We start from the raw sequence: 15,597 nt of genomic DNA, 5'->3' as shown, positions 1-15,597 counted from the left end.
TAACAGACAGAACTAGCACACAGCACAAGACAGCAAGAGCCAGTTTCTGAAGCAGCCCCGCAGGCTCCTTGATTCATTGGATTGATTCATCCTTACTCCCTTCATCTCCTTCCAGTTCCAGGCCCAATCCTCTTGGTTAGCAGTAAGCTCACAAAACTGAGGAGCTGAAACTTTTGACCACATTTTCAAGAAACCCGTAACACCCGTTGTGAGTTATGGCATTGTTCACACCAACCTGACATGCTGAAAGCAACAACAGTGGGTTGAAGACTCTAAACACCAGGTCCTATAGGAGGTCCCCAGAGCAACAGAAATGCTGTTTTGGTCTTAATTTTTATTTTGTCTTCTGTAGAATATGCTTTCTTCATTACATTATCTGAAGGGAACAGATCTGCTTATCGAACTTAAAAGCAGATGATCCTTATCCTGGATCCATAGCTGAAAGTAACTGGGCACTGAATATAAAGAGCCTTTCCTTCTGGTCATTGTATTTCCAGGAGCATGCTGGAGTTTCAACCAAAGTGGTTATCTCTCCATGTCCTGTGATGGACTGGGTCCTGAACTGATTTGACTGCTGTGGTAACTCATCACGAGACTAGACGACCACCAATGGCAAAAGAAAGAACCTGCTCTTTGTCCGGGGGGAAAATATTGCTTTATCCTCCAGTCCTGCCCTCCTTTGGCTGGAGATCCTCCCCGATCGCCTTCCGGTGCCAGAGAGAGCTCGGCCTCGCCCGTCCGGGGGCTTTTTCCCCAGGGGGCAGGGCCCAGAGGCAGGGACAAGCCACTACCCAATCAGGGATAAAGTGGGAAAGGAAGAGTTAGGTTACAGATGAGTAAAGAAAAACCACGATACAGATTACAAATCCGATAAAACAATATAAACCAAATTAATGCATTACAACAGACTGCAGTCAGAAAGATTAGCTTTTCTACACATACTGTTGCGTATCAGCCAAAATATTGTGTATATTTTATCTGAAAGAGAAGGACACTACTCAGCACTCAGTCTTTCTTTTATGACAACTGGAGGAGGGATTGCCTTTTCACAAGCTAAAGAGAAGAAAGGAAAATTACATAAGTAAAGATTTTCTGCTTGGGGGAGAGGAAGGGGAGAGGCTTGGAAAGGAGCAGGATGGAGGAAAGACAAACAGCAAGTACATATGCTGCGTGGGAATTTGAAGGATTTTGATGTCTTGGACATAATACCACCACCTATAGCCACTGGCTGTAGTTAAGGTGGTGTTGCAAGGAGAGATAATTTCCACTAAAGGCCAAGGCTAACAAGGCTGCTCTAATTGATTTTGTCACCTGACTGTCCTCTTCTGGAACCTTTCAGTTTGACCACACTCCCCACTTTCTCCTGCAAATCACTATGTGTATGTCAGGCCATGGGCATCTTGAAGGTATAGTTCACACTGGCATTATGTCAGTCAAAAACACAGCATCACACTCAGCAAGGCACTGTGGCTGTCAGGATGGGGGCATTTATATATGGCACAATGATGCTGTTGTTGGCTCTGTGCATGGCTGCTTATCAAAATCTCAGCAGTTCAGACCTGAAAGTGCAGATGAACCACTGCAATGTTCACTAGGGTACAATGGATCACTAAGTATTGCAGAATGTAATTCTATATAATTATGATGCTTTCAGGGAGCTAGCAGGGGCTGGTGTTTGTCAGCCGTTCTGGCACAGCTCAACCTATTGCCCCTCTGGATGCTGACTTGGTAAACAGCCAGGGAGCAGAGGATCAAACAGCATATGGCTTTGCAGACTTTACTGGGCTGCAGTAAACATCCCAGCCCTGAACAGCTGTGCCTTGTCTCTAACAAGATTACTTTTAAGAGACTGATACCTTCTGGACTGGATGAAAATCTGGAAATACGCATGTTGTTGTCAGGGCTTTGAGTACACCGAGAGCCTCTTCCCTGCTCCTTGGGGCTTGGTTGCCCATCCTCCATTGCAGCTCTGATATGGTGCAGCTGTGGCCTTGGATCTGGGCGCTGGGGACAGAGCTGTGTGAGGAGAAGCCTCATGGGGGCCCTCCTGCTCTTTGCTTGGGAGCTGCATTGACGCTCAGGCTTTCATCCTCGAGACTTAGGTCTGTCTGTGCCTGTCAGTGTGCTTTGCTGATCCTGAACCACTGGTTTGATTTGCTGACTTCACCTCACACCTGCTTCATCACTGCAGACACGTCTGGTAACCTTAAATATTGCCTCACCCTGCTCCCCAGTGTGGCACCAGCTCAGTTACTGTGGGACTGTGCCCTTCTGGGTGGGATCATTGCCCTACCTGCCTTGCTATTGCCCTCAGCTCCTGGCTTCCTTCTCTTGTGGGGCAGCCCATGCCTGCTGCTTCCTGAGAGCTCCCATCCCAGAGCCATGAACGTAGTGTTTCTCAGAGAAGTTCCATGATAGCCCACTGGCTATCACCTGGTGTCTGAAATCAGTACACATGATGCAACTGAACAAAGCTCAGTGGAGACACTGCTGGAGGCCAGTTGCTGGCCATATAGTCCCTCAATGTACAGGGCAGAACAGTGCCCTCAAACAGGAGGAGAGCAGGTAGGGAATGCCTGGTCCTCCCTGCAGGCTTCTGCTTCCCTCGTGCTTCCCCAACTTTCAAGTTGAAAGCTTGTCTTGATAAAATGAAGGTTAATACCTATGAGCACTACTGGGCAGGGCTGCTCATGAAGGGCTGACTGCATGCTGAGAAATTGTGGCCTATATATGAGCAGACAAGTTAGGGACAGCACTTTTACTGAGGAGGCTAAAGGCCTTGTGGAGTAAGAGCCATCCATACAAGAAGACACCTCATGCAGTGTCAGGGAGCTTTCAGTGGGATGTAAAGAACCTGCAGGGTGGGGATGGATAGGATATTGTAGGGTTGCCTGTCCAGCCACATGGACATCCCTGTTAAAACTAAGCTAAATTCTCTAGGGTGGGATAGCAACACCCCAAACACTAAGGTAATGGAAGCGTATAGATCAGCCTGTCAGAGCTGCACAGGCACAGACACCACCATCCTGCATAGTACATGAACAGGACATGTCCTTAACTATAAACACAGATTAGATTGGAGAGCACAGCTGTGCAGCACAACAGTGAGCACCTATTAAATGCACCACCTATTACCTATACACCACATGTATGTGGCTGTGTAGGAATTCTGTATATTGGGCTTGCTATTATTACTGTTAAAATTCATAAAGGTTTCATTTTGTATATCTACAATACTAAAAGATATCGTCTCTGTTAAACAGTTTGGGGGGCATAAATGACCCAGTAATCTGAGTCAGCACTTGACTAAATTGCAAGGTGAAAGAAAAAGACTGAATAAATTAGTGCTGTTTTCGCATGGAAATCTAAAAAGGTTATTTTTTGATTATAAAAGATTCACTCTGCGGTTTTCCTCAAGTGCTGTCATATGTTTGTGCTTGAGGAAAAGTGAGTTATTGGAAATCTATGCCAGGCTCCAGATAAGCAGTTGACTTTCTATCCATGATTTAATACCCACTAAACAGGCAAGAATGTTTCTTTGTTATTTCCAGGCAGTGAAAATACACTGTTAGGCATCTTTCCTATTCAAATGTGGCAACTGTGATCTACCACTGTTCTTCCCCTGTAGTCTCCAGGTCCAAAGCAGTACAGTTTTAAAAAAATAACTAAATTTCTCAAGAATTTTTCAAGAAGCAGCAAAATCAATGCTTCTAACAATCAAGTGCAACAACTGGGCATACTGTTTGCTCTCTTTCGAGTGATTCAGTTTCTTTCTTTTCCAGTTCTGCTTTTATTTTTGTATCTCTTCTGTCTCTGCTGATTTTAGTTGTTCTGTCCTTTGTGTTCCTTCTTTCCTGCCTATTAGCAAAACACAACAAACCAAGAGAATGTGAATCATCTGATCTTCATGGCAGGTTTTTAATCCTCTTTCAAGGGAAAACTGGCCCCTATTCTCTGAGTAACTGCACTATTATGAAAGGAATTACAAAAGTCCAGGATCATCCTTAAAGCAGCCTTACATATTTTAAGTTATTAAAAGCAACATATTCTTTTTACAACTATGTTTCAGCTAACTTTTTGATTAAATTTTGCTGTTCTCAAAGATGAAGAATGAAAAGAAACAGAAATGCTAGAGCCCTGAACAATTTCTCACTATTTGCAAGGATACACTTGGAACTTTCCTAGCTTGGACATTTATCCTGACTAGATGAGACATTTCAAATGGAGTCCATACAGGGCCATAAGAGCAAAGTGAAGAGCTTCAGGGCCTAAAAAAGATTCATAGCTCCACATCCCCAAGTGGGCTTCTGTTTCCCACAGTCGTTTTAAAAGCTTTCATTCCTTTATTTCAGCACAAAATTATAATTTCACCTTTTTCCCAGCCTACAAAAAAATTGTGATTTAGTTCAAAAGCAAATACATGTGTTAATGCAGCTACTGTCTTGTACAGAGTCCAACAGTTGCCAATCTGGGGGACTCAAGTGTACTCCAAAAAGCACAGTGCTGTTTGGCAAATTGGTGAACCGCTGAAAACTGGCACTCACCATGAAAAATTACCGAAAGGGGAAAAAAGTGGAGGAATGAGAGATTGGAAGAAAAAGTTGGAGGGGAAGACCATGAAAAATTGAGAGAATAAAGAAAAATTGGCAACTGGACCACAGCATATAACAACAATTTGGGCTACCTGTGTCAACTGCAATTCAGACCAGTAGAGTAAGATGCCGTGAATGAAAATAATTTATCATGAAAATAATACATCAAGTATTATGCTTGTATGCTACTAGTAAGCAAACCAAAGCAGACACAGCATAAAAATGTATAGAGAGGTCACTAAGGACTCCCTTTTTCTTCTCATGCAAATTGGGTTTGTGGCTTGGAGAGTGAGTACTTTTTTATGAGATTTTATGATTTATCTTTTTCTCTCATCTGGATGCAAAATCAGAAATAATCAGTACTCTGTTCCACCCTCTATAAAATTCATGGAGGTATTCCTTTAATTATGTTTACATATGCTTTAACTTATGGGGCTGCTGTGTGAACCAGGCACCTGGCTGAAAAAAGGGAAATTGGAGAGAAAGGATGCTGAAGTTTCTACTTTGAAGTGGATCCCTTTCCTGGTCTGATTCCCATTACAGTCCTGCACCTTGTTGACATAGGGGTAGAAATTAATTAAGTCGGCACTGGTGCTGGAGACAGTATATCATCAGATCATTGCTTCTCTGGAAAAAAACAAACCCATTACTTGCGGAGCAGTGTAGCTGCAAATTAAAGGTGTTAGGAAAACATGTAACTGAGGGGCAAATGAAAGGCAAATGTGAGAGGGACAGGAGGTGTGTGTGTGTGGGAAAAGCATTTGGAAAACAACCTACCGATAGGAAGAAGAGGTATAATATATGGTAGCAGCACTTTGACTAACTCTCTCACCATCTTTATAGAACCAAATTAAAACTTTCAAATTTTGTTTGGTTTCTGTTATTTTCAGATTTTGTGCAATTACAGCTGTAAATTGCCGGTTTACCTCAGCAGAGCACAAGCATAGGCTAACACTTCCTGCTAAAAATGAAACAGTTGTTTCCCATCAAAGCACAAAAAGCCAAGCAGCAGAGGAGAATCAACCAGCAGTTATTTACCAGCAGTTTGTTATCTATTTCAGCGCTCACAACCACGTTCTCTTAGCCTGATAAACAGGGTGGCCTGCTGTTAACAAATATTGCCTGAAGCAAAACTCTAAACAATCTAAAAGAACCTTTATTCTTATTTTACATATTCTTTCCAAACAGTTCCTAACAGCTCCAGTCAGTGCATTAAGGTGCCCAGTCCTTACTGGCTGCACAAATCAGTTCTTCATGCTGACGCCAGCAGTATTGCCATGGTTACATGATTAGAGTGGCTTAATCTGGCAGGTGGCTTAGTGAAATACCTAGTGCCAAAGCAATCGTAGCACATAATCTATACTTTTCCATCAAATAAATTAGTATCTCACATGCTCTGTTGTCCATATCATGGTAAGGTGGGTTGTTTCTTGTTTGCCTTTTTTTTTTTTTTTTTTTTTCTGTATAACAATGCTGTTCCCAAAATTTTACCACTTTTCAGCTATAATATTGCAAACAAACTATTTTCTAAAAGAAACACCCTGTTTCCTCTACTCACAGTATTGTAGATCCAGTATCAGTAAAGATAACAACCAAGGAATAAAAAAAGATTGCATAAATCACAAAAATTCAGTGGGAAGTTGTTATCTACATTTAGGGTTGGACTAAATATCTGGAAAGATCCCATACCAGCTGAAGGCTGGGCAGCTGTTACTTGTTTGATGGGATTCTTTGGGAGATGCAAAGGTCTGGGTTTTGTTGTTGTTGTTGTTTGTTTGTTTGTTTGTTTGTTTGTTTTTAACTGATGATTTCAAAGCCGAGATCCAGAAGCTTTGGAGCTGTAAACAGCTGCAGTTAACACTACCAAAACTGCTCCATCGAGGTATGAAAATTGTTGCCTACCAAGTATTCAGACCAAGTAATTCACATACTAATAGCAAAATCACTTAAAGCAATGTGTGTTCTTGAGAGGAGATAGTATCAGAGAAATATAAAAAGTGAAAACATAATGGACAGATCAAACTTTGGCAAGCAAGGAACTGCTAGCAATTTTAGGTGGAAGCTACTAGACTTTGCAAATCGCAAACTAATACAAAACCTTAGCACCTCAGTTAGTATTATTTTAGCTTTAATTATAAAGATATTAACATTGTTACATGTGCTACATGCAAAAACTTCCTTTTGTTTCCTTCTGTTGAGTGGGGTACAATGCTAAAAGAGCAGAGAGGGAGTTTTTGTTCTTAACACTTTCACACTGCTTGCCAAGATCCATTTTCTGATCTGAATATATGACAGTGTACTAGATTATATGATACTTAAGGTATAAAACACCTTGGAGTGTGTAGAAGTTTTATAGCTGTTTCATAGATTCATTCATACAATTGCCCAGTATATTTTCTGTCTCACCTCCAAAAAAACCTGATGTGATATTTTCCACAGCTTGTTTGCCATCTCCCCTTTCTCATGCTGATTTCACTGCTGTGTTGATGAAGCTCCAGTCCTCTGGTCTTTATACTGTAGCATTCAAGTTGAGAGATTCTGAAGCCTTCCTCAGAAGTGGCTCAAGTAATTTTTCGCATTTGGAGGAGAAAGTTGAAAAGCCTTCAATATTTAAATAGAAGCATAAGTTTCAAGTGTGGTATAAAGGCTTCAGATCTCTTAACTTTATTCATCTATTAACATATCTGCAACAGCTGGGGTTTGATCCGTATTTTCAGAGAAGAGTAATGTTGCTGATGCAGCATTTCCAGTTCAGTCACAGGAATACTGAAGTGGTTTTCAGAAGATAATTTAAAAAGCACTCAGTTGACAGGATGTTTCTTCAGGGAACCATTGATCGCATTTTCAAATTGCAACAGAGCCAGAGATTGTCTTCATTTTAATTTCAATATCAGGAATGCCTTAAGTGACGATCACAGCTAACCCATTTTAATGACAACCCTGAACATTTAGAAACTCTTATCTATTCAATGTACTTCTGTGCAAAGAAACAAGAACAGATGGATACTTCCTTAACACCTGCTGCTGTGGGAGTCTTCTAAAACACTTGCAAGTTAGAAATTATTACTGCTATAAAGTGTCTCTCAGTTTTATTTGCTTAGAGGATTTCTACAGAACATGCATACAATTTATTTTAGGTTTCTCAACTTAGTTGTTGCTTTTGGAAAGCTGAGGAAGGATCACTTACTGAAGGAAAGCTTATTTCTATGCTTCATTTAAAAAAAGGGTTTAGGATGATAGATTGGAGATTTCCTGCAACTTGTTGTGTAAGGAGGAAGAAGAATGCACATGGTACGGTACTCCAGCATTGAAGGAACGGCTCCAGGAACAAAAAGCCAAGTCCTGCAAAGCAGGAGGAGTTCTATTGGAGGAGAGAGGGCTTTCTAGAGAAAACCATGGCAAATTGAACCAGGGCTTTTCTGACCAGGAACTGAAAGATGAAGTGCAGAAGTTTTAACTCATAATTGCCCGTAAAACTTTCTATGGGTGATTTGAATGTTTTTCAGTTTCCACAAGTCTCCAAAAATAGAGAAAAAAATTATTTCCTACATTTGGAACGCTGTTCTCTTCTGAAGTTATATGCATTGGTTTTGTTTGTTTTGTAGATTTTCATATACTGCAGATTCAAGAAATAACATGTAAATTCAAAGGATCTGAAAGTGAAATGTTTTCAAGGATTCTAATCCACCTAGATTATTCAATGGGTTTCATTTTCATTACGCTTAGTGGTCAGAAACTGCCCTAAAATAAATCTAGTTAATTGTAATAGGAAATACAACCCACGTTGAAATACCGAAAGAAGACATCCATCTTTTGTAACAGATGTTGCAATAATGAATGCAGGTGATAAGAAATTTGTAAAATGGACAGGATGGCAGTTTCTAACACAGAAGGAAAGTGTTTCTTCCTTCTAGGAAGGAAGCCATTGGGGATGGACCTTGTAGCACATCACTTTGATTCCATTTTATAGGTCCACAGACTCAAAGCTTGAAATAACTATGCAGACAGTTTACTCTGAGCTTTTGCATAATTTCTGACTGGGCTGGAGGACCTCTTAGAAAGGCACACAGTCATAATTTAAAGGCTTCACATTGTGATAAATTCCCTAATTCCCAAGGTAAATTGTTTTGATTGTAAATTGCCATCATGCTAAAATGATGTACATTATATTAGCTTGAATTGATATATTTGTCTTCCAACTACAGAACTTTTTTATGTTCTCTTACTGATTCCACAGTTCTCTGATCTTATTCCACTGTACAAACAAATCAAATAATCACTGACTTTCCTGTTGCCTAAACTTATTAAATGAAATTCCTTAACAACTTCTGGCTTTAGGGTACGGATTTCCAAACCTTACCAAATTGAAAAAGATTCCGAAGAAACTAAAAGTATTTGGTATATGTTTTTAAAGACTAGACAGAAGAAAATAGTGCTATTCCTTTCTCATCTCTGAAGTAATGCCATATATAAGCATAGAAATGTGCCTTTGTTAATATATCTAAGGATCACAGCAATTAATTCAGACACTTTAGATATTAAGTTATCCTGCCAATTTACATGCATCTAAGATAAATCTTGTAATCTTTGTTTTGGTTCCTGTCTCCTGAACACAAAGATAAATTTTCTATATGTCTAGGACTTGAATTCCAAGGGCTGAACTCTATATAGGATGTTCAACACACAAGTTTAGATAAACCATTTATCTACTCTGATTAAAACCTGAAGTACATGACTTACGAGGACAAGCTTAAAAGAACTGAGTTTTTTGAGCCTGGAACTGGCTTGGGAAGTCGCTGTCTACAAATGCCCATTGGAGGGTGTAGGGAAGATGAAGCCGAACTCTTCTTGAAGGTGCAGAGTGAAAGCGTGAGGCAGAGTCAGAGCTAACTGCTACTAAAGAATTTCTGGTAAAATATTAAGAGGGGAAAAAAATTACTCCTACTGAGGACAGGCAGCCACAGGTATCTCCACCGTTAGGAACCACCGCCCTTAGAAATGCTCAAAGCTCAACTGAGCGATCCGATCAACCTGCCAGACCTACTATGAAAGGTGAATTAGTGTGAGAAGATCTGTTCCAGAGAAAGGTTCTTTCCAGTTTACATTACTCTAACTCTATGACAAATTAATTCGGCCTAACTCAGTGGTTAACTGAAGCTATGCTGTAATTTTGGCTTGAAATGCAGACCTTTCTTTGCACAAGACCTTACATGATATTTGATGGGAGCAGGGACTTTTATCAGGATGCTGGTTCATACAAACAAAAGACTACTCAGCAGACAACAGATGAATGTCCACCTCATCCAACCATCCATTTTGCTTGTCTTGGCCATTCCTGTCTTTCCTGCATGAACTAAACTACTCCACTTAATACCACAACCTGATATGATAAACTAGCATAAATTCCAGTTCTACACAATAGACAAGTTTTAGTTCATCGTGCTAGACCATGCCATAATTTCCAGCAATGTAGTAGTAGCTCCTGCATAAAACACTGATTTTCCCCCAAGACATGTGGAGAGCAGATGATTGAGAAGAGGCAGAACTATAGGCAAAACAAATTTCTGAATCAGTAGCCTTCTTTTCTGCTTTCATTGCAACTAAAATTGGTCCAAAGATTTATGTTCTTGATGAAGCTACATGCTGTGCCAAAGCTAAATGTTATTGAGCTTGCTTATCAGACATGATAAGCAATGTAAGGTATATAATATAGTTAACAACTTAATTTGTACCTGTTGTGTTCAAAAGAATCATCCTATTATCTTTACTTAACATTCTTCTACACCCAGTTAAACTAATCCAGTGAAATACACATACATAAGAATTAGGCCTTTGATATGATCAGTAAATTAAATTAACTTGACTCCAGGAAGAAAAAGATAAGAAAATGCCTGTTCTTATGAGAAAGGTCACAAAGAAAGAATAAGAAGAATGCACACTTAAAACCAGAATTTAAAGAAATAATGGCCAGAGGGATTAGTGGCCTGCCTTTTTTGTTGGTTTCTGACTGTTTGAAAGAAATCTTTTTCCTTGACACTTTACTGTATTCCAAATTAAGGACACTTTCTGATTATATGTTCCCATTTGATATGCCTTATGTGGAAAGATGACTGGGGATAAAACTAGAGGCAACGGAGAAGTTATATTCACATCCTAACAGAAGTTATAATGGTACAGAAATTAGATGGTAAAATGCAGCTGCTGCTCCCTGGGTGGAATGTGATGAGCATGCTCAAATCCTGTTCCATGAAGTTTCCTTACACACAGAGTCTGCAACCATAAGCACTGGCTGAGGGGATGGAATGGAGGGTGGAGCAGAGTGGAAACCCTGTGGCCAACCAAGGCTCTGTTGAAACCCTTGCAGGGAAGGGAACTTGATGGCACTTTGCAGCTGCTAAGCTCCATAGGAGCTGGCAGTCAGGGGAGGTAGGGGAAGGTGTCTTGCTGCCAAGCTGGAAACTCTAATGAACTTGCTCTCCTCGGATGAACTTGGTCCCCTACAGCCTAATTATAATCCAACACACACCTCCATTCCCAAGTTAGCTGCCCCCAAGGTATTACCACATCTCACTGAGGAAGTGTCTAAATTTTATTGACTCTACTCTTAAGAGAGAAGCAAGGGAATTTTGCACCAATCAGTAACAAATGTCTGTATGACTAGAATTATTTAAGCTCCACCTAAACATAAAGAAAAACTATAAAAATATGTTGAGAATGGGGAAAAGTTAGAGAAGACTCCATAGTAACTGCTGGGATCAGTGGATGGGCTGAACCTGTCCTCTCACTCACAGGGACAGGTAAGAACCACATTCTGTGTGAACTGAATACTTTTATTAGGGATTAGTTTGTCTGTGCATTGCTTTGAATATATTTCTGTAGTCAGATACCATTGCAAACAATCCTTGAAACTTACCTGACATAATCTTATATTAACAAAGAGTGTTATTCTGTAAATTGTTGGTGTGAATCCTTCATGGGCGCTGGCAATCACTGGCAGAAGGGAAATAGAGTGGATGACTCACTGAGGAGTCCCCGTTATGGTGTCCACGTGTGTCCTTGAATTAGTCAGTCAAACCACCCTCCAGTCCAGCCGGACTCCTCACTGAAGGGTCCCCATAGCAGGACACTGACAGACTGGTTGGACACAAGGGTCTTGGCTTTCCTGGAGCACTGACAGACAAATCAAACACTAAGGGTCAAGGATATCTCCCTTTTTCATGCAACTCCTAAAATGCTGAACTTTTATTTCAGAAACCAAACATACTCTATTGCAGCAAAAAGTGAGAAATAAATGGGTTAATGGTTTAAACAACAGCTACATTGGCCAGTAAGTTGTATATATACACATTTTCTTTGCTGTTCTCCTCTCCAGTTTGAGGGTCACATCAAAGCCGTGTCCCTGTATTGACAGGAGAAGTCAGTACTTCAAACAATGGGAAAAACAGAATATGAAACTGTGAATGTATGTGCAATGTGGGTTGCACAGCTAAGGCTGTGGATATGGAAGTAATGTCTTGCACAGGTCTGACACACTGGGAAGAAGTTGTTTCCTGAAATATACTTTTTGATTTATAGAATATGTCTCCTGCTAATTACTCCAAGATCAATTATAATTGAGGAGATTGATGTGTAAAACTAATCTCAGAACTTTTTACTGCTCTTTCCAAAAGTAATTGTTTTGCCTCAGCTGTCAAAAGGTCCAGTCTATAGGATCATCTTCTCACACAGCCAGAAATTTTAACTGTGAATATGTCCTGGAAAGGGCAGATAAGTCAAAGGTGGGCAACTTGACTGGAAAAACAAACATTTTCTGCAGCAAATTAAATATTCATTAGTCTTAATGACGACTAGTGCTTGCAGTGAGGTTTGCCCAGTTAATTTCTTTGAAATATATTGGCTTCAAAAATAAACAAAAAAATCTTTCTTCCACTTTTTGAGTTGATGCATCAATCACCTGCTGGAATCCAGCCTGAGCAAAGGAAGACATAAACTTACTTAGACTCTGTCTTTTCAAGTGTCTTTGTAGACTGTGTGAGGTGTTTCACATTGTAAGTTAGTTTTTCTTTAACTGTGTATAACTCTTTGTTTTCATTCTTGGCAGGTGATAAAGTGATCACACCCAAGTAGCATTACCAGGAACCTTCTTTTGCTAGGTCAGCTCACCCACACCTTTCAACAGTCTTGTTCAGTGATTCGTTTGCTCTGTTGCTATGCAATTTCTCCCTTTCTCCTGAGACCAGGGAACAGCAGTAGTTTCATTTTCGGCTATTCATCTCAGAGCCCTTTGCATTTCTATTCCTATTCATCTGGTTCATCTCCATTGTCTTAATTGAAAACTGAGATTTTTTTTTTGCATACAATGCATAATAGTGTGTAGGCTTGCCTTTCGAATCTATTGATATGATTAAAAATGTATCTGCAAGTAGTTTTATCAAAGATTCTGCAGCCATAACAAGACTTGTAACTGCATTACAACTGAAGGTGTGAAATGAATGTGCGTGGTGTGTGTGTGCATATAATGGTCCCTGTCTTCCCACACCATAACTTAATGTAAAACTTGGAATGTTATTTATGTATCTACTTAACACTCTGGAGTAATTTCTGTAGAGTAAAAGAGTAAATTAAAAAAAAAAAAAAAAAAAAAAAAAAAGAGCAACGAGCAACACAAAAATTATAAATCTTGTTTTATGTTTGGGGGCTGTACTAAACATAATTTGCCACAAAGCTGCATCTTGTGTTTGCAGAGTGTTTATCAGCTTTCGCTATTTATAACAGATGGAACTAGAGCATTCTGAATGTTTCTATTAAACAGAAAATGGCACTGCAACATAAACACAATATTGTGGAAGTTTGGTCTTGCAAATTAAATTCTACAACCTGGCAGATAGCTTGCAAAATCATCTTATCCTCTCTTTTGTAGAATACAACTTTAGCAGATATCCCTTGCCACATTCCCGACAAGGGCAACATTATGGCTGCATACTCTGAAACAGGAAAAGGAGGGTAACACTGGTATTCCACAAGGGTCATTCCATGGATTTCATGAGGCACTGTCACGTATTGAAAGAAATGAATGGACAAGCAACAAAGACAATCTCTCCTTGTGCCTAAAGAAATCTCAGTCTGATTCTGGTCCTTAGGCTCTCATGTCCCACCATATTACTGGTTAAAATACTTTTCCAAACTGACTTTTTCTAAGTCAATAGACAAAATAACAGCGTAATCACAGCCATCCCACACTGAAGAAATGGCCATTGCTGATCTTGTAGAAACATCCTCTTGCAATGAACAACATGTGCTTCCAGATCTCTGACTTTAGCCATCTTCAGACTGTAAATAATTGTTTACTCGTGGGCATTTATGCAAGTCCTTCAATTGGTAAGCATCTCCTTTTCCAATTTTCAACGTATTTTCTTTTCTCAGAGGCTGAAGTGTCTTTCCTCCTGGGTTTTCATAATACCCTTCCTTGTTACAGGTTTGTCCAATACTAGAATTATATGGTCATTCATTGCCTGTAATTTCTGTCTTCATTTATTTAAAACAAACAAGCAAACAAACTTCATGTGTGCAAATAAAACCATAGCACCATAAGGAATGGCAACTATACCAGTGAGTCAATGTGTTAAAATTGTCCCACCTCCATTAATTTATAACCCTCTTGAAAACTAGACCCACAGAGATGGCCACAAAATGGCACAAACCTCTGTAGCTTTGCTCACATAAAAAGTTATATCAGAGTTTTTATCTTCAAACCCTTGCAGAAGTACTAACCTCAGATCCTATTCCCTTTAGAATCTACAGCCCCTGAAGAGTCCATGCAGAGGCAGGTTTACCCTGAAGGACTGCAGTCCATGGAAAGGCACATGCTGGAGCAGAGGAAAACTAAGTGGAGGGAGGAGTGAGAAAGAGGAGCCTGCAATTCCCATTCTTTCTGCACCAGGCTGGGGGCAGGAGTGAGCTGGGAATGAAAAAAATTAATGTACAGCCTGGGAAAAGGGGGAAATGAGGGTGGTGGGAGAGTGCTTTAGTTTTTGTTTATTTTTCTTATCATCCTACTCTATTTTAGTTGTTAATATTAACTAATCTTCTCCCAGTCATGTCTGTTTTGTCCACATCAGTCACTGGCGAGCAATCTCCTTGCCCTCATCTTAACCCATGAGTTGTTTTCTTCTTATTTTTTCATCCTGTCCCACTGAGGAGGAGCAGGGAGAGAGCAGCTCGGTAGGAGATTGTTAGCCACGGCTAATCTACCATATGAGTGTATCATCTTTGTGGCATCTCTAATTTGATCTGTATCAAATGAGAGTATTGAAAAGGTTACAATTCTAGAAAAAAATGTGTTTGTAACTTCATGTTCTCAAGCTAAGCACATGAAAGATTTTGCTTGCCACTTTGTGGGTAAAAATTGGACATTCCAGCAAAAGACATGTATATATGCCTTATATACATTCCAGTAAAAGACATGTACATACGCATTTTTTGATTTCTCAAAAGTTATTCGTAGTAGTTTTCCTCATTTCTCATTTTTAATTGCAGAGAAGGGGTGGAAATTAATTCAAATTATCCTGAATAATTTTTGAAAACTAATTCCTGTTCTTCCTACGTGTTCAATCTGTAAGATGTATGTGCAAAGTAGCATTTGTCAAGACATGACCATAATGACATTAATGTCTTATCCATGAGTCCCTGCTGGATAAGCACTGCTGGGGCATCACACTTGCCAAGAAGAGCCAAGGCAGTCTCCTGTACCTTTCTGTTGCTTTCTACAAGTCAGGCTCCCTGCCATTATCTCCTCCAGTCAAGCATGATTACGTACATGGCTTCAGCTGGCATTCTGACAATTCAAGATGTCAGATAGTGACAAATATAAACAGTGCTCTTAAATTTGGAAATCAGTATGTAAGAGGTGGTATGGTAGAACTTTGGAACCAATATTAGGAGTATCCATATAATACAAGGAATACTGCAAGGGGTATTCAACATTTCAACATCTATATTATATACC

The sequence above is a fragment of the Hirundo rustica genome, chromosome 2 (genome assembly GCF_015227805.2).
Source record: "Hirundo rustica isolate bHirRus1 chromosome 2, bHirRus1.pri.v3, whole genome shotgun sequence".
Taxonomy (NCBI): domain Eukaryota; kingdom Metazoa; phylum Chordata; class Aves; order Passeriformes; family Hirundinidae; genus Hirundo; species Hirundo rustica.
The sequence above is the reverse complement of the archived record's forward strand: the minus strand, read 5'-3'. Positions refer to the sequence as shown.